Source organism: Arvicanthis niloticus, chromosome 5 (assembly GCF_011762505.2).
Source record: "Arvicanthis niloticus isolate mArvNil1 chromosome 5, mArvNil1.pat.X, whole genome shotgun sequence".
NCBI classification, from domain to species: domain Eukaryota; kingdom Metazoa; phylum Chordata; class Mammalia; order Rodentia; family Muridae; genus Arvicanthis; species Arvicanthis niloticus.
The window spans coordinates 105,593,731-105,614,587 of record NC_047662.1 but is presented as its reverse complement, the minus strand read 5'-3'; positions in this window follow the sequence as shown (position 1 = coordinate 105,614,587).

Here is a 20,857-nt window from a genome sequence, read left to right as displayed (position 1 = left end):
AAATTCATGTCAATTTTGTAATAAGGTCACAATTATCTATGACAGGGCTTCTCAACCATGATACCACTGACATTTCAAGGCAGTTGATTTTTGGAAGGATGAATGCACCTTTCTCTCTGCTTAATTGGCGTGAATCTAAGGATAAATCTGCATTAGTTTCTCTATGTTGTTACAGTGAATACAGGCCATTTATTTATACTGCTATACCTACATGATTATTATGATATTCAATAATGATAAAGGTGTATTTTAGCCTCCACAATAAATTTATCTTAAAATAACATTATTTTAATAAAAGTGGTATTTAGACTACCAATTATATTGGTTTATTTTTTGAGAAATATATATATATGTGTGTATATATATATATATATGATTTATTTAAAATTTATACCACATTTTCTCCCCAACAATTTTTCCCCATCCTTCTCTACCACCATTCTCTCCTAAGTTCATGTACTTTATTTAAACTCACTGGTTCACTTAGTACTGTCTTATTTTCAGGGCATAAAGCTAACTCCTGAAATACATGTAGTTTCTCAGAGATCATATCCATGAGGAAAACTGAGCACCCCTCCTCCAGAAACCTTTGGCTACCTGATGTTTAATAGTGCTTTAGGTAAGACTGGAATTTTATGAGCATCTATACAAGAATCTTCACTGTCTTTATCTTGGTGAAAATGAATGCAGTCACAGCTACTGTGGGTTCATATATGTATTGGACCTGCCATGCCTTGTAAATACTCTTACACTTTAGTTATCAATTACCTCTGGATCTTGCAATTTCTAGATCAACTTTTCTGTGAATAGCCCTGAACCTCAGAAAGGAGATATGATAGAGATGTTCCATTCAGAGGTAAACACTCTGAAACAGAAGAAAATTAGCAGTTTTGTGTGAGATCCTAATGCATAAATTGCTAGAATTCAGAAGGGATTTCTTATATTTTCCTTTATGGGGAAAAAACCAGAACTCAGGCATTTTGTACTTATATGTACATATAAATCTTTATATGTTGGTAAAATTATGAATTAGAACAGATATTGTGGGAAACAGAATGAAGGGATTTAACCATTCCTTGGAATTTTTATAACGTAAGGGCCATATTATTCTACAAATGCAGCTCTGGATATCTGTGCAAGGAACTAGAGATGGCAATGAATGAAATACCCACATTCTTGTGTTAATTATCCTTTTATTATCATGAATAAAATATAAAAGCATGATAATATATATACACACACACATATATACATATATATCTTATATGTATATCTATTATATATGCAGTATCAGAATATAAATGGGAATGAACTCAAGACTATATGCATTATACATTTATTAATTATGGAATAATGTCCTGTCTTAAATATTATGATTGCTGTCATTGTGAATAAAATGAGTGAACATGGGGACACTCAACTTAGAGAAATAAATCAGGAACAACAAAGAAAATTTTGTAGTATTTCACTCCTGCTATACTCTGACAGTATTGAACTCATATAAGAAGAGAGTTAGTATTTGGACTCAGGGTGGGAGAAGTGGACAAGGGAAAGGAGATTATAATCAAAGCACAGAGTTCACTTCAATTAGATGGAAAAATAACCTCTGGGACCCTGTTACACAGGAAAAAGTGTCTATGATGAGGAATAATGCTTTGACTATTTTAAATTGCTAGAACAGTGTTAAATGTTTCACTACAAAAATAATAGATATATAAAAATTTGGATAGTTAATTTGATTTGATAATACTGAAACATAAACTTATTTCAAAAGGTTTCATTGTATTCCGTAGTATCTAATGTATATATTTATTTTTGTGTTTCAGTTAGTTTTTTATAATTTCATGCAAGGTGTTTTGATTATATTATATTTCATGTTTGGTTAAATTTTCTTTCACTTCTGAATGAGATATTCCCATATTTTAAGTAGCTGAATACTAGTTGGTGATGCTGTTGGGTAGATTTAGGATGTGCTGTCTTGCTGGAAAATGTATGTCATGTAGGGTGGGCTTTGAAGTTTCAAAAACCATGTGCCATTTCCAATCCTTTCTCTCTGTTTCTTGCTTGCAACATGTGAGTTCAGAATCTCGCCTGCTGCTCCAGCTTCCTAATGGCTGCTACCTCCCCATTGTCATTATGTCCCTTTTATCTATTTGTAATTGTAAGACAACTAAGTCTTTTCATACATGCATTGCTGAAAACATGTATTTTTTTAATCACAGCAATAGAAAAATAGATAAAACATTCTTTTCTCCCCAACTACAGATTCATATCCTCTTCTTTTTTCAGCCAACTTGGTCTATAATTTTTCCATCAAGTACAACTTGTGCTGTTCTGTTTCCTTAGATGTATATGTAGCCTTCCTTTAGAGTCTAGTTGAATTATCAGGGAGTATGTTCTTAGAGAAAACTGACCTTTCCTCTACCAAAATCTACTGTAAACACGAGATTTTTAATGGAAGCACAGAGATATCATAATCTTATAGTGACATCAGGATATATCATTTACTTTTTAAAAATAGATTATTTTCATCTGTAGAACAATAAAAACCTACAAATACTAGTAGAATACAGTGTATGGAGGAAATAATATATTCAATAATTCGACAATGAATTTATTAATCTTAAATATACTTTGCCAACATTGGAATCTCTGTGTGTGCAGAGATAAATATTCATTTAAATAAATAAATAAAGATAAAGCCTCTTAGTATACATAATTTTGGTTTCTCTTATCCTTCTTTTCTTTTTTCTTCTTCCTTCCTTCATTTCTTTCTTTCTTTTTCTCAGTCTTTATAGATATTTGCTCTATAAGTCAGATTGGCTTTAATTTCTTGTATTCTACTGCCATAGGTTTACACATACTGACTGTAAAAGCATGCATATATATATATATATATATATATATATATATATATATAATTTCAAATGAGATGCTTTTATATTATATAATTTCTTGCAGAAACCAGCATGTCATAAAGAAAGTAATGGTGAAGAATTTATGAAGAATTTTTGTTTTCTTCACTTTAGGATGGTTTTAAATTTAAACATTTATCTAAGCCTCTGTATTACAAGCAAATTAAGGTGGATGAGTACTTTTTAGCATCCCATATGTTCTGAAGATTTACTTCACAATTGAACTTTTCAGTTCCTCTCCTGAAATAGAGCTCAGTGAGTAATACAGAGTCCTCTTCAGTGAAACAACCATGCCTAGAAAAGATGCTATAATTAATTCAGTTACAGAATATTTAAGGTTAATATGCTCTGTGGACATACTGTATAACATAATTAATATGTTTAGTAATGCATATTTGAAATTTGCTAAGAGAGAGCTTAAGTATTCTTAGCACAGGTATACATACAAGTAGAGATGTACCGCATGAGGTGATGCATATGCTAATTAGTTTGGTCTTGCTAATAATTTTACATTGTATATAAAATCATCATTTCATATACCACAAAAATATATACTTTAATTTTGCTACACTCAGTAAAACTAGGCAAAGGTAATTTAAAGGAGATCAATTTTAATTACATCAGACTGTTAAACAGTTTATGTTCATACTAAAAGGAAGGTGCAACAGTTAACTGGATAGAAATTCACATAGCCTAGTATAGAATGTGCAACAAATATTACTGTCAATGACAATCTTGCTAAGTTTTTGCCATTAGTAAAGAATGTACGATAAAATCGCCGTGTCTTCTCAATAGCCACATCAGAGGCTTCCCAAGGCTCTTATGATGGTAGACATGTTTCTCTAATAGTGACTAGTCTAATTAATCCCTAAAAATCTGAAGACATAAATAATAACAAAAATTATAAGGAGATAGGTTTGTGTATTAAACCCCATAAAGTTGATGAAGCAAAATGTCTGACATAAACATCTTAAGGGGGAAAATTAGTTCATAATTTCCAAGGCTTAGCTCCGTAATCTTCTGTTCTATTTCTTTAGGGCTTGGGGAGAAATAAACAAAGGTGGTGGTGGGAGTAGGACATAGTCTCATGGCAGACAAGCTAGCAAAGGACAAATGAGCAGGATGGAACCACCCCATCCTACTGCCCTATTTCATAAGGCTTTTCATATTTAAATCATAGGAGCAAATTTTAAGGGTATTACTTTTTTCATAAAATGGGAAATAGTAAATTACAGAAAAAATAGTGTGGTAGATTATTGGATGGCAGAATATCCTAAAAATTTAGGGACATGGAAGTATTGGCATTAAAAGGCATGGAAGGGGAAGGCTAATTCAAAGGAAGGAACAAAATAAGCCATGTGGAAACCTAACATTTCAGAAGACATATTTTTTAAAGAAAAGTGAAAGACACTTAAAACAAAATGGGTATATACTGAGTGTTAAATAATTAGGCAGTGATAGAAGTTGGGAAAGAGAGTACCTTATCTGTATTAAACAAAACTAAGAACCTACAAAAATGTCTAATGGAAAACAATCTAGTAACCTAACTTCAAAATTCAAATTAGAACCAAAAAGTGATTGGTCAGGATTATGTGACATGGTAGGTAACTTTCCAAAAGCCTGTGTTTACTAAGCAAAACATCATTACATGGTAGAGGCTATGTTTATGGTGGTTGTTAGTCAGGAAATACTCATAGATCGCCAAAATACCAAATTCTTTTTATTGCCTTTGGTTACCAACTGTATTTACATGAAAAGATCCTACATAATATTTGAAAAAAACATTGTTATTATGATTTCTAGAATATTTTTCTCATTTTTTATTGAAAATCTTCTGTCATGCAATAAGTTTTGATCATATTTTAATCATCTGAAAATTCTTTCAGTATCTTACCATCTCCCTGAGATTAAGGTAGGCAGTTTTAAATCTCCCTCATCTACTCCAATTCCAATTCCCCTGTTTTAGCCTTAACTACTTGCTACAGCCTCTTCTTCTCTGATCACATTCCTATTGGAAAATTTTGGTTTTCTACAGTCTTCCTTTCTCCCCCATTTCAGTGTCTCAGTAGCAAATTCATGGATGATCTCCCTAGAAAAATTCTGGTCAAATAATCAGAGATTCAGATGTGTAATCTTAACTCTCCTTCCTCACTTGAATTTGAATACCCTGCCTTATACCTAGCTTTGTAGCAGGTAAATTGCTACAGTCTCTCCTCCTCTGGCTCAATTGTCAGGACATTAAGCATATATTCATGGAAGACTCATCTTTCCTCCCACCTGTGAAGCTTTTCAGCATGCTGCCATTTAAACCTGTTTTCCATTCCTTTCTGTCAGTTTCAAGTACCCAGAAACACTTTCTACCCTGGGTAACTAGTGTCAAGGTCTCAGAAGCACTCTCAAACAGGCAACCTTTAGCCACCACACTCTCATAAGATACAGAGAGGGCAACAGAAACCAAGAAACCAACCAATAAAATATCCTATATCAACAACTAAAATCACAATCTCACACCCAAATGCCTACTTGCCAGCACAAAAACAAAATTATTAACATTCAAGATAATATAATATAACCAGAACCCAAAATAGCCTATAGTAATGGGTCCTGGGAATTTCAAAGGAACCTGTATTCTCAAAGGAAACTGTATTCCCAACTGAAACACAAAGAAAAAGGAATTTAAGACTAGTTATAAATATACTTATGGTCCTAGCAGAGGATATAAATAAATCCATTAATAAAATCTATGAAAATACAAACAGTTGAAGGAAATGAAGAAAAGAGTTTATGACATGGAGCTGGAAATGGCATCATTAAAAATCATCAAAACTAATGGATAACTGGAGAAGAAAAATTGAGGAACTCAAACAGGATCTTCAGAGGCAAGCCTCAGAAACAGAAAACAAGATATAGAAGAGAATAGATTCAAATCTCAGGTTTTGAAGAAAAAGTAGAAGAAATGGTTAATTTTGTAAAAGAGAATGTTAAATATCAAAAAAGTTCTGGCAAAAAAAAATGTATAACACTATGAAAAGATGATGTCTAGAAATAATAGGAAGAACAGAGAATGGAGAAGAAAACTAGGTTAAAAGCACAGAAAATATTTTGAACAAAATCATAAAAGAAAATTTTACCAACCTGAAGAAGAAGGTACTCTATCAAGGTATAAGAAACACATATAACTCCAAATAGACTGGACTAGTAGAAAGAAATTTTTTACTAGACATAATAATCAAAACTATAAACATACAAAATAAAGAAAAATATTAAAAACTGTAAGGGGAAAAGAACAAATAACTTATAAAGGCAAACCTATGAGAATATTACCTGACTTTCTTAATAGGGACTCTGAAATACAGAAGAGTCTGGTCAGATATTCTACAAATACCATGATATGGCAGATTTCAGAAGAGACAACTCTATTCAAGAAAACTTTCAACCAAAATAAATGAAGAAAAGCATTTCATGACAAAACATTATCTTTCTATACATTCAGGTTTATAACACACTAGATTCTAGTTGCTAGAAGGAAGAGTTAACCCGAAATATCTAACTGTACACACATGCACACACACACACACACACACAAAACCCACATCGCACACAAAAAATCTCAGGCCAGCAAATTTAAAAAGGGAAAAAAGTACAATAATAAAATAACAGAAATCAACCTACAAAGCTCATAATTAACTCAATTACACAATAAAAAACTACAGACTAGAAGAATGGATTTGAAAGCTGGATACATCCTTCAGCTGTATCGAAAAATATCCATAGTTTAGCAGTAAAGATAGATACCACCTCAGGGTAAAAAAATAGAATTATTCCAAGAAATGGACCTAAAAGCACAATAGTATATCCATGTTAAAATCTGAAAAATAGATATTACATGTCAATAAACTAAGCCAGAAAAGAAATTTTGCAAAACATCATAATCAAGGAAAAATGCCACATTTATAATAGTAGACCCATTAGAACAAAACTGGATTTTCCAGTGCACTCTAAAATGTAGAAAAGACTGGATATCTGTTCCAGAAACTTTAAGATTTCACAATTGCCAAAGCAGACAACTGTATGAAGTACAACTTCAGTAACAATAGATGGTGGAAAATATATATTCCAATACTATTGAAGGTGCTAGAAGAAAAACTTCAACATGAAGATGTTAATCACAATAACAAAAACACAAGGAATAAGTAATATTATATTAACAAGTAGCAACAGGTCAGGAAAAGAGCATACTACCACAACTAAATAATAGGACTCAATAAACATGGTTCATTAATAATTCTCAACATCAATTATCTCAATTGTCCAAGACAAAGACATAGACTAGCAGATTGGAATAAAGAACAAGATTCATCTTTCTGCTTCATCTATGAAGCACATCTGAATATGAAGAATAGATATTCTGTCAGGAAAAAAAAAGATGTACAAAAGATCTAAGATGGGGCAGCTATTTTAAGATCAGACAAAATGAAGGTCAATACAAAAAACTATCAGAAGACATGGGATAGGACAATAAACCTCAATATACCTACTATTGAAGAAAAAAATCAATAAGAAGTTTTTGCCATTCTAAACATCTATGTACCAAACAAAACCTATTAAAGATTAAATCACAGATTGACTTGACCCTCATCCAAAAATCTGAATGACTTCAATACCCTACTCTCATCAATAGACAGGTCATCCAGAGAACTAAAAATACAAAACAAAACATACAAACAAATAAACCAGAGATATAATGAAATTAATGACAGCATAAATCAAATAGACCTAACAGATATTTACAGAGTATACCACTCAGACATAAAATTAACAAGAGATCATGAAACTTTCCTTAAAATTTACTACATAATTGAACACAAAGAATGTCTCAACATATACAAAAAATTTGAAAGAACATCCTACATTTTATTTAACTAACAATTATTAAATCCAGATTACAACAACAGAAACAATAGAATGTTCACAAAATCATGTATACTAAAAAGTACAGTATAGAATAAAAATAGGTCAATATAGAAATAAAAAATAAATTTAAAATACTTTAGAATTGAATGAAATGCAAATACAACATGCTAAAATGCATGGAACAAAATAAAGGCTCTTCCTACAGGACAGTTCACAGCATTAATGGAAACTTTTTTTTTTTAATGTAGAGGTCTCATATTGGTAACTGAAGAGCACCCTGAAAACTAGGTTAAAAATAGAGAACAAAATATAAAAAGTATATATAACAAAAAATAATCACACTTGGGAGTGAAATCAATATGATAGAAATAAACAAACAACAATAACACTAAAAGATCAGAAATAATGAAACAAAGAATTGGTTCTTTCAGAAAATCATAAAAGTCATAATCCCTTATCCAAAAAACCAGAAATGGTTGAGAATAGATCAAAACATACAAATTAGAGATAAAAATAGGGATATGACAATGGATCCTAAGGAAATTCAGAAAAAATTTAAGGTATCCTTTGTATACCTTTATTTCACTAAATTGGAAAATTTAAAAGAAACAGATAATTTTCTTGATAATAGACAACCCACCAAAGTCAAATCACATTCAAATAAACCGATTAAAGAGACCTATTATTTCTAGTAAAATAGAAGAATTAATTAAAATTCCTCTAAGCAAAAAACCCAAGGTCAGATGTTTTTAGTGCAGAATGTTAAAAGAAATTCAAAAAATACCTAACACTAATACTCTTCAAATTATTCCACAAACTTGAAAGAAAAATAATGTATGCAAACTTTTTATTACAAGAACAAAATTACCTTGATACCTAAATCACATGAAGGCCAAATAAAGAAACAAAATTTCAGACTAATTCTCCTTATGATCATGGGTGCAAAAATTTTCATTATTTTCAGCACAAATTCAAGAACACTTCTAAGTCTCAGTCACCATGACCAAGTGTGCTTCATCCAGAGACGCACAGGTGGTTCAAACATATAAACTGATAAATGTAACATATCACATGAACATATTGAAGGACAGGATATACAAACTACTCTTAAAGTGAAGGCTTAGGTCTAGCAGATGATGGCCAACAGCAAATGAACTTCATGGCATTTTTGGAGGTTCTTTGTCTTATAATGCTTTGTGAGGAATTTTTTCCCTCTTATGTCTGTTGCATATATATATATATATATATATATATATATATATATATATATATACATACATACTTTATAATTTTGAGTTTTTATTGGATTTCTGTTTTCTCTGAAGGTGTTTAGCTGGTTCTATATGTTTCTTGTGCTTTTGCTCCTTGCTCCTTGCCTTATGTTCACTTGTTTTACCCTACTCTTTTTTTGTTTTTGTTTGTTTTTCTTTTTTGATTTATTTTATTATAATTTTTACATGTCTGTTTTTTTTCCAATAAAAGTGAGGAAGGATATGGATCAGATAGGAGATGAGGAGGTGTGGTTTGGGTATCAGTTGGGGGAGATGAAATCATAATCAAAGCATTGTATGAACAAAATCTATATTAACTAGAAGAAAAATGGAAAAAAGGTACTTGAAAAATTTGCTACCAGCACAAGCAACATTTGCATGTTCAAATCAGAATGTGTTCTCTCATGTTTAAAACAATGGAGTTCAGTTGTCCTCATGTTTTATATTTAATAGACTCAGAGTAAAGGGAAAAAAACTGTTCATCTGACTACCGGGTGACATGTGGTACAAGTTCACAAACACATTGCTCTTTTCTCACTTCTTTTCTCTTCAGCATTGCTCAGAACATGGAGTTGATATTTGGTTTTTAAATCCACAGAGTTTCCTGTGAAGGATTGTAAAAAGCAGAATTCAGCACTGTTGTGAGACATGTTACCACTTTGGACAATCATCCTATATTGCCCAACTTCATGAGAACACTAGCACAAGTGGACTATATGAATGAAAGTCTAAATCCTGCTTGATTGGATTTCCTAGTTTAATGGAGACTGTAATAAAATAGAAGAGACTGAAGAAAATAGTATGAATTGAATAAATCACTTATTATTTATCTGAAAATAATCTTAGTGTGTCCGTTGGCTTACATGAGTGACTTAGATATTAATCTTCAGGTAGGATATGAAGTCACCCTGTGTAATCCACCCTTTCTTGAAATAATACAGAGAATTATGGTGGTAAAGAGAACTCTTACATATGATTATTTTATAACATGCAATTACAACGACAGAGGCCTACATTTATTATATCTCTAGAAAAAAATTTGTTTAAGAAATATAAAAAAATAGTAGTTTTGTTAATGCAATGTAATATATATTTATATTTACATCCCACAGCCAATTGTTCCTATAATTTGTTTAATCTGGCATTTAAAAATGTTAACTTTATTTTGATTGAAAATGGAAAATCTGAAAATATGCTTCAGTTTCAATGTTAATTTTCTTAGATTAAAAATGTACATGAATTATATTGAAAATAAATTACAATTTTAACTTGAACAATGTTTCTCCCAACTAACTTACTTATAAGGAACTGGACAAAATATAAAAAGGAAAAAAAAGAAGATTATGAGTACTATAAAAGTTGTTTGTCATAGCTCTTTCAGAGTGGACAAACACAGGCATCTTATGTGACTTTTCTTCTCTTATTTATCTGTTTGATAAAAACTGAGAGTTATCATGTCAACCTAAGGTTTATAAGACATATGCATATTTTTGGTGTACAAATGTATATTTTATTCTCAGGACTAAAAAATAACAATAATAATCCTAAATCATTCATTTTCTTTCAGTGTTTATAGGTAGTATTTAGACAGTTATGATTGTAAACTATTACCATATTTGGTGACTAAATATTTCCTATATTAGTTTTCTTGGTGAGTCCATTGTAAGATCAACTGAGAGTAAGAGTTGAGTTATTAGATAATGATGTGACAAAGAAAAATCCATGCTGCTGCTGGTGAACACATTGCTATGGTTGAGATGCAGGTGTTGTCATTAATATTTTGTGTTTGGCTTCCAATGTTTTCAGGAATGCCATACAATCCTCCATAACTGCTTTAGCTGTTCTTCAGTGCTTTTGTATGCAGTTAACTAAATTGTGAGTTGCAAATCAAGGTTAAAATCAATTTGTTCAGGAAGAATTTATAGAATAGAGTCTCTTATTGATTGTCCAACAATTGACACAACTAATTAGATTTTTAAGAAATGCTGAATTTTCTACTAAAGGAGAGAATGTACCTTGGCAGGATTTTCTTAAAATCGATAACAAAAGAAAAATAACTTGGATGTGTGTACAAGGAAGTATAACACATGAAGGAAAGCAAATAATACAGTATGAAGGTAAATTGCCAAGAATATTGTACAATGTGGTATAAACTCCACCTAAACATTTGGAAAGACAGACTCATAGAATGGTCCTTCCATGTAACAGATGCTCAAGGTATGAACCAAGAGTGTCCATTTACTTACAACTAAAGGTTTGGTCCTTGATAATGCAACACAACTTCTATGCTTTGCTTTTGCCAGATTAAACTAGATTTTAAAAATTGAGTACAGGGACATGCAGGGAGCACACATTTCAAAAAACTGTAGATCAAAACCACTTTGACTGCCATGAAACCTAATAAAATCAGAACAACTAAAGTGTATGAAGTGGGTTGAGTGAAGGAAGGTAAAATAGGCAGCAGAGGAGTGATTTAAAGAGAGCTTTTCAGGGTACAAGTGTAGTTCCAAGGAAGAAACCTGTCCAACGTCCTTCTCTAGCATCAAAATAAAGTCAGTGTTAACAGAACACATCTATTTACTAATTAAAAAATAAATATAAATGGTTGCCTGTTGAAAACAATGACTCTGTTCTATGATTTAAGGCAAGATTTTCCCTTTCAACCATTTAAGGTGAAATGAAAGTTTTCCAAAGTTGTGACACTTCACTGACTTCATCAACACTATCATTTCATTCTGAGTATAACCACACTAGATGAAACTTTTTTGAATCATTGTCCATTTTAAAATTATAAAATTATAACATTTTAAAACTCACAATGGAAAAATGTAATTGTTTTATTAAAATGGTAGATAATAGTTAGCTAATCTTATTTAGGTCAGTTAGTCAAATTATGGTGTCATCAAGATATAGAATTTTAGAAAATAACAAACACAGAAATGCAAAACTAACAATTTAATGAGATAGGTAGAAAAGTGCAGCATTTATAAATCTTGGTGAAGAAAGCATGGATATTTAATAGTCACCATCACACTAACATTATTTAAAATTAGGAATTTTATTAATTAAAAATAAATTATAACTTTATTCAAGTAATAATCAGTTATTGTGTTCAGTAATATAAAAAGAAGAAAATGAAGTTGAGAATAATTCCCTTCCCTCAGTGTTAAGAGATTCCCTAGGAAGAAGAGGAGGAAAGTGTGTAAGATTCCGAGGGAATGAAGGACATCAAAGAGCAAAGGCCTTTATATTAACACAAGCATAGCTCATAGGAACTCACAGAGAATGAAGCAGCATGTAACAAGTCCATACTGGTCTGCTCTAGGTCTTCTCTGCATATGGCTTCTAGTTTAGTGTTACTATGGAATTCGTGAGTGTATAAATAAGGGAGTCTCTGATTCTTGTGTCTTTTTCTTGATTGTTTGTCTTGTCTAATTTCAAATAGGATATTTTTGTTTTATCTAATTATGTTTTATTATTAACTCTTAGAACTTCTTTTGTAAGGAGAGAAGAAAAAGAAGTGCATTCTGAGATGAGGGGAGCTTGGTAGGAACTGGAGGGAGAAGAGGGGAAGGAGACTGTAATGCAGATATATTATGTGAGAAAAGAATCTACTTTCAATAAAAAAACTAAATAAACAGGTAACATAAAGAAAACAGCCAAAGAGTTTTAAAGTTTGTGTGTGTTTTAATTATTTTATTTATTTACATTCCAGTTGTTGCCTCTCCCCTTGTTTCCCCCTCCAACAATTCCTCTTCTCCATTGCCTCCAAGACGGTGTTCCTCACCCCTCACCAGGCCTCCCCTTTCCCTGGGACCTCAAGTCTCTCCAGGATTAAGCACAACTTCTCCCACTGAGACAAGACCAGGCAGACGCCTGCTATGTATGTGCCAGGACTTTGGACAAGCCCTAGAATACTCCTGGTTGGTGGCCCAGTCTCTGAGAGCTCCCTAAGGTCTGGGTTAGTTGATACTGCTGGTTTTCCTGTGGGGTTGCCCTCCCCTTCAGCTTCTTCAATCCTCCTTCTTATTCAACCATAGGGGTTCTTGACTTTATTTCAATGGTTGAGTGTAAGTATCTGCGTCTGTCTCAGTCAGCTGCTGGTAGAACCTGTGACAGGAAAGCTAAGCTAGCTGACGGATTGTAAGCATGCCTAAGTATCATTAATAGTGCCAGGTGCCCCACCCCATGAGATGTATTCCAAGTTGGGCCTGTCATTGTATCAGCTTTCTGTCAGTCTCTTCGCCATTTTTTGTCCCTGCACTTGTTTTAGACAGGAGCAATTGTGGGTCAGACATTTTTCTACTTGAGACACTGTCTATCTACTAGAGGTGAGCTCCTTGAGTTACCTTTCTTCAATGTTGGGCATTTCGGCTAAAATCACCCCCAATGAGTACTGAGAGTCTTTCACCTCCTGGGTTTCTGGGACTTTCTAGAGGGTCCCCTTCACACACATCCCACCCTTGAGGCTTCTTATTTCCAATTATTCTCCTGGCTCTCTGGGGTTCTCTATTGTTTCACCCCATACCTGATCCTGTTCTGCTTTTCTCCTTGCCCCATTCCCAGCCAGGTCCCTCCCTGCCTCTGCCTCCTGTGATTATTTTGTTCCCCCTTCTACATGGCCTTTCTGCTTCTTATACTTCTTAAGGTCTGTGGGTTGTATCCTAGGTGTTCTATACTTTTTGGCTAATATCTACTTTTAGGTGAGTACATACCATGCATGTTCTTTCAGGACATCTGAGTTACCTCACTCAGGATGATATTTTCCAGTTCTATTTATTTGCCTACAAAAATTCATGATGTCCACGTTTTTAATAGTTGAAATTGTATTGCATTGTATAAATGAGCCACATTTTCTGTATCCATTCTTTGGATGAGGGGCATCTAGGTTATTTTTAGCTTCTGCCTATTAAAAATAAGACTGCTATGATTTTTTAGTGTGTGTATGTGTGTGTGTGTTTCTCTTGCTTTTTCTTTGTGTTGTTTTTCATTTTCTTTTTGCTTTGTTTTGTTCTGTCTGTTTTATTTTATATTGGTGTCTTTGTATATTACCCTTTTTGTTTTCTAAAATGAGAGCAAAAGGGTGGTTTGGGATGTTTGGGGTCATAGAAACAAACTGAGAGGAAATGAGGGAAAGGAAACAGAACAGAATATTTTCTGTATGAAATAAACTATTTTTACTAATAACTGAATATAGACAAAGGACTGGATAAATAGTTCAGCTTCTAAGAATACTGGTCTTTCAGAGTACTTAAGTTCTACTACTCATGATAGACAGCTCACAACCACCTGTAATTTGTGCTCTAGAATATTTGACGTCTAAACACCGCAGACACTTGTACTCTTGTCTTCATACACACACACACACACACACACACACACACACACACACACACAATTAATTCAGCCAACAGATTAGGATTTTGAAATATGCTTCTCATTGAGAAAACACTGTCTAGTCCATGAATATAATAAATTGAGGAGGTTGAAATTTTAATAACAAACTCAAAAATCGTATCCTATATTTAATTATTAGATATTTCCTAATTGTTCATAGACTACAAACTAATCTTGTATTTCTAGAATGTTGTATAGAACATACATTGACTACAGAAGGGAATAACCATGTCACCAATGAATAAATGGACAAATGAGTGGATTAATAAAGTATAAATGATAAGATTAAAAACTTTATGAGGTTCATTGTAGTAAGATGAATTGTTCTTACGAGAATGTGACAGTGTGGCTTTGAAATTGTTCTGCAGAAAGAAAATTTTCAAGAGGTTTTTTTGGAGAGGTGGGAAGGTTCTAGAAAAGTAGATGCTATTGAGAAATTTGGGAAAAAATCAGAAGACAGAATTTTGATAGAAATACAAAGAATGAAGATTATACTTAAGATTTCAGATGAGGAGGAGTCTATGGGGAGTAAATTAGATAGAGAATATACATGTCTTACACCATGAAGGATATGGTTATGTTTTACTCTTATTCTAAATTTTGAATGAACTGAATTTAGAAATAATGGACTAATTTAATCAGAGAAGAAAACCTATAAGACATTATGGCATCTATATTGTTGGATGTTTTTAGAAGCAAAATGTGAAGCAGAAATATGTGAAAAAACGTGCAGTTTGACAATCAAAGGAGCCTCATGGTATTTGAGGTTGCAGAAAAGTTCATGTGTTATCAGTAAAAATAAACTTGTCACTGTGCACTGAGACATTAGGGTAGAAGCTTTGACAGCATGACTTCAACTACTAAGAGTCCAAGTTGTAAACTAGAACCTATGAAAGACTTTCTTTTCCTAAAGACAATGAATGGCTCCACAGGATCTAATTGGAACCATATACCTTTCAAAGGCTGCTCTGTCATAGTCTAAATAGGTCTGGCTGGGTCTTAAATTGACAGAGGCTCATAGATAAATCTTATGTGATTAAATTGTAATCATTCAGAATTCAAAATTTATAAACTAATTAATCATTTCATGCATGTTATACAAAAAACTGATGAAAACAAGAAACATGCCACAGTTCTCCTTTGTAGAGCTCTTGCGATGATGGCTGTGAAGTCAAGGTCTAAGTTCCTTGGGTACTACAAGATAATAAAGAAGGTAGGAATGTAAAAGGTCGGTGATGAAAGTTAAGGGCACTGGAGGCTGCTGGCCCAAGAGAACAGTCAGGTGTGATTCAGGGAGCCAGGTCAATGGGGCAACGCTGCCAAAGGTCATTGGAGCTCAAGTTATACCACTGTGTGTCATGAATGATAAACATGCAGCTTCAGGGTTTGCTAATTGTCCTGCTGGGTTTAGACTTGCCTTTTTATTGTTCTATTTATTTCCATTTTAAGGAAAATGTTTACTCTGTGCCATTGTGCATTGGAAGTTTTCAGTTTTTAAAGGAGCCCATGGTTCAGAGTTGTTTTGAAGCCTACAAGAGACTAGCTCTTAGGCTAGTAAATAGTAAGTAATGAAACCATAGTAATTTTAAAGCTGAAATGAATTCATTTTCTATTTTGAGATGGTCATGAGCCTAGGGAAACCAATGACAGAATGTTATAGTTTTCTTTTAAAATATGCCCAGACTCATGTTTGAACATTCAGTTCTCTGCTGGTGGAACTACTATGTGCTTTTGCAACATGAATACTAGAATAATACTGGGTCATTGTGAATAGACCTTGATAATATACCTACCTCTGGTTCTGCTTTTAAGTTCTCTGATTGCCAGTGTATAGCATGTGGAAGCGCTGCTGCTGAACATTCCACCACTGCCAAGGAAGGTACCCCAATTACCATTTCTCACCTGACTTCCAAATGAACTCTAAGCTCTAAAACCAAGTGTTTACTCAGCTTTGCTCTTTACATTGTTCCAGTCAGACACTTTGTCACAACGATGCATCAAGTAACTAGGACAGGTACAGAAACTGTTTACAGGTGAAGGCAGAGATGCAGAATTGACATTTCTTCACTCACTCAAGCCATAGCTGTTCTGTGACCATTTCTGAAAACAAGAGTAAGCCATGTAAATGGGCTGCGTGCACTCTGTGCAGGAGCAACAGAACCAAATGTTAGCACATGAAATATAACTTTCCAGAGCAGATCATGTATAGCATCTTCTTCCATTTGCCCAATAAAAGCTATTCTTACATTTTATCTAATTTTGATGATAAAGTGTATAGTTTTAGTCCAACTAGGTTAGTTCACTTAGTAACTAATCAAACTAAGCAAAATTATTAAAATGAGCATAAAATCTCTAAGATCTACTCAATGAACTCCTCACTCTTTAATAAAAAGAGCAAGTCTTAAAACAACCTCCTTAGTCACTGGTCCCAAAGCTTAATAAGACATATTGTGTACAAATTATTAGAATAAGGTAGTCTCTAGTTATTATAGTTTATATTTTTATTACAAATTATATCATACATTTTAAAAAATATATGTAAATCTTATTTTTGTCCATCTGAAAGGTTAATGAAGAACACTGCTGTACATCACTATTAAAATGGAGCCAGTGGGTGAGTAAAGAATTCTGCTGCCAAACCTAACAATCTGAGTTCAGTCTCTAGTATCCATGTGGTAGGAGGGAATAGACTGCAACAGATTGAATTTGGACATCCATATGACTGCCATGGCACACAGACACACATGTTGTTATGCATATGCACATAATACACATAAATAAGCAAAAATTTAAAGAGTAATATGCTGATATATTCTTATAGATATACATATATGTATATATTTGGGTGTGTTTAATATGAAATGTCTTAGTGTATATTCATATTTCATTTAGTTATAGCAAATGACCTTAAGTTAACTCACATTTTTTATTTAAGCAACAGGCTCAGCCATAAATTCAAATATTAGACGTTTCAATCATGTAATTTCATCTAAAAATTTAGAAGGTCATTGAACTCATTAGCTAAAGCTCATAAGTTATCACAGCTACACACAAGATAATGTCCAAAACAAAACAAACAAACAAACAAACAAAAAACTCTGATTTCAAGGAATGGAGGTCAAGCAATACTTGGTATGAAAGGCTACCGGGTCCCACTGATTGGTTGCCAATGCAGCATTTAGGTACTGGACTTCACTGCTGGAAATGTACTCTTTGAACACATTTTTATGTCTGTGCAACAGGCAATTTGTGGCCTCTTTTCATACTATAGCTCTTCACTATATCTTGGCTGTAGGCCCAGCAGTATAGTGGAATTCAATAATTTAACATTCATAGGACCAGCTAATGCTGAAATTGGAAGGAACTTTAGAGGTCAGTTAGTCTATTATTTGTATTATGTATGATTTAAATACTTATTGACTAATTATCTGAAAGATATGCTGGGAATCATTCTCTTAGCCTTCTTTCTGAAATCTGAGATGTAATTACATTCTAATCTAAAGATAATAATAATAAAGATGTACAGAAAAGTAAGCTTGATAGACAAGTGGCTGATGCTTCAATACTTGGTTCGACTTGAATTGCATGTGATTTAAATGTTCTTTACCTCAGTTTTTGTAAGATTCTCTCTCTCTCTCTCTCTCTCTCTCTCTCTCTCTCTCTCTCTCTCTGTGTGTGTGTGTGTGTGTGTGTGTGTGTGTGGGTGTGTGCAGAAAGAGTCTAGAAAGTGCATTTGGATCCCTTGGAATTGGGGTTACAAGTTGATAAGCCACTCAAACTGGTATGATTTGATTCCTTTGCAAAATCATCAAGAGCTCTAAACTGCTTTCTCTCAAGCCCCAGTCATTTTTACAATTTTTTTTTTACAATTTTAAAATAAATCAGAGAAGTGATAATACCCAAATCAGAGAGAAGCTGGAAATTTCAAACAGGTAATTGTCAAAGAATATTAAGTAACAGGCTGAAATTCTAAATGAGTGACAATAAATTCTCTTCTAGCTCACCCAATACATCCTTTTTCTCAGAGTTATTTCTTCCAACAAGCTATTGATGTCCAATGTCCTTTTAGTGAATCATATTACCATGCAAAGTGGATATTTAAAAACCTGTGATTTCTTTTGTTTATTATTTACAATAATATAATAGATTTTGTTTTGTTGATTTGGTTTGTTGGATGATATATTAAATATTAAAACAATCTCAAAATGTGATTATCTTTTACCATAGCATGATTCAGAATTATCTTGGTCAAGTCACAATGCTATAATATATGTAGCATTTCTACATATTGAAATATGACAAAGATTGTATAAATCATGTTATTAACCTACAAGTAACGAGTTTAATATTACTTGCATGACGTTATAAAAAATAAAAAGATAGACTTAAATGAGCTTCATTGTTTAAAACAGAAAAACAGTGGGGTCATAGACACATAAGATTCATTCATGAATTTGTTGACTTTAGAGCAAAGCTCTTGATATATTAAAGGTTCTAAATAAAAGTTGTCAGTGGTGGTTCATACTCTGAACACTCCAATGATCTGGGTTACTTGACTCTGTTGATCTTCCTCTGGAGTTGCTATCTTCTTTGGGTCTCACAATCCTTTCCCCAACTCTTCCATAAGTGTCCCCAAGCTCCATCCACTGTTTCGCAATGTGTCTTTGGATCCATCTGACTCAGCTTCTGGGTGGACCCTCTCAAAGGACAGCCCTGTGAGACTCCTATCTGCAAGAATAACAGAGTATCATTAATAGTGTCAGGGATTGATGCTTGCCCATGGGATAGATCACAGTCTGGCGTAGTCATTGTTTAGCCTTTCCCTAATCTCTGCTATATCTCTAATACCTACATTTCTTGCAGTCAAGATAAATTTTTGGTTGAAAGTTTTGTGAGTGTTCCTATAGCCATAGCCACTGAGGTTCCTGTCTGACTTCCGGAGATGGCCTCTTCAGGATCTATATTGCCAATGATAAAAGAGGATAAAGTCTCTTGTTTCTTTCTTTTTTTTTTTTTTTTTTTTTTTTTTTTTTTTTTTTTTTTTTTTTCTGTTGATGTATAAGGGGATTTCTTTGTGGTTTGTTTTACATAATTTTTAGAGATTCCAATAATTCTGACATTTCATGTTGTCTGTATGCACAATTTTCTACTTATATTTCTTTTTTTATATTTTATTTTTTTACATTTAGTGTTTAAATCTTATTCTTAATGGTCAATTGAGATTTCTTAGAAGCTTAAGAAAATTATATGTAAAATATTGGCGTTTATTTGCTACATTTGTATGGTAGAGCTGGGAATTGAGCATAACACTTTGCACACTGTGAGCAGGTGCTTTACTACTGAATTACAACCTAAGTTCTGAGAAATTCTTTATATATATATATTTACATTTCAGATGCCATCCCCTTTGCCCATTTCCCCTTCCTAGAAAACCCCTATCCCATGCTCTCTTTTCCTTTTTGCTTTTATACAATTTTTTTAAATGTTAATCAAAGGCATTATAAGTTTGGTAATGCTCAATCAGAAGTGTAACCCAATACCCAACCTAGATATATAAACTATCTTTGACTGGTGGAGACACGTGAACATCTACCTCCATGCCCCCTTTCTTTCTCTCTCTCATCACCTAGCTTCATCATTCCTATTAGAAATAAAACTTTTCTCTCAAAATGCAATTAGAGCATAATTATTCCTAATTGTACCAGTGAAGTACAAGATAGTCCTAATACCCAGTCCATCATTTTGTTGACTAACCAGAACCTCTGTCATCTCCCCTAACTAAAACACTTAGTTTTGAACCTGTCTTTTTTCTTGGCTTTAGAATGAATGTCAGCAGAAAAACATTGACTCAGATCTTTTCTCTCAAATAGCCAGGATTGGCTATGAGACTATAGGTCTTCAACTCCGTCAGAAATCCAGACTCATAGGCTAACCATCCCAAATCAGTTAAAAAAGTTAAAGAACGACTGGGTCTAAGCCTTGTATTCCTAAATGTGTTATACAGGCACAATGCCTATGAGAGTATCAATATCCATCTCACTTTTATATCAATAAGAAGCTCATAGAATGAAAACCTTAAATTTGCAATCAAAGTAAATTGGTGCCATTTAAGAAATTATAACTTCATCTTGATATTAATTATACTGATTTCTACCAATAGGTTATGGCTATGCAATAAGTCCTAGCTAATCCTCCCTGTTCCAACAAAACCACTACTTTTCCCTAGAAAGATAGACCAATAATAACCACCTTAGTCCCCAAGCCAAGGGAATAGGGGTGCTGACTCTTCTTTAACTTCTTCAAGCTGATTAGAGGTATTGAGATATTAGAAGAGGGGTGGGGGGAAGAGTAAATTGATAA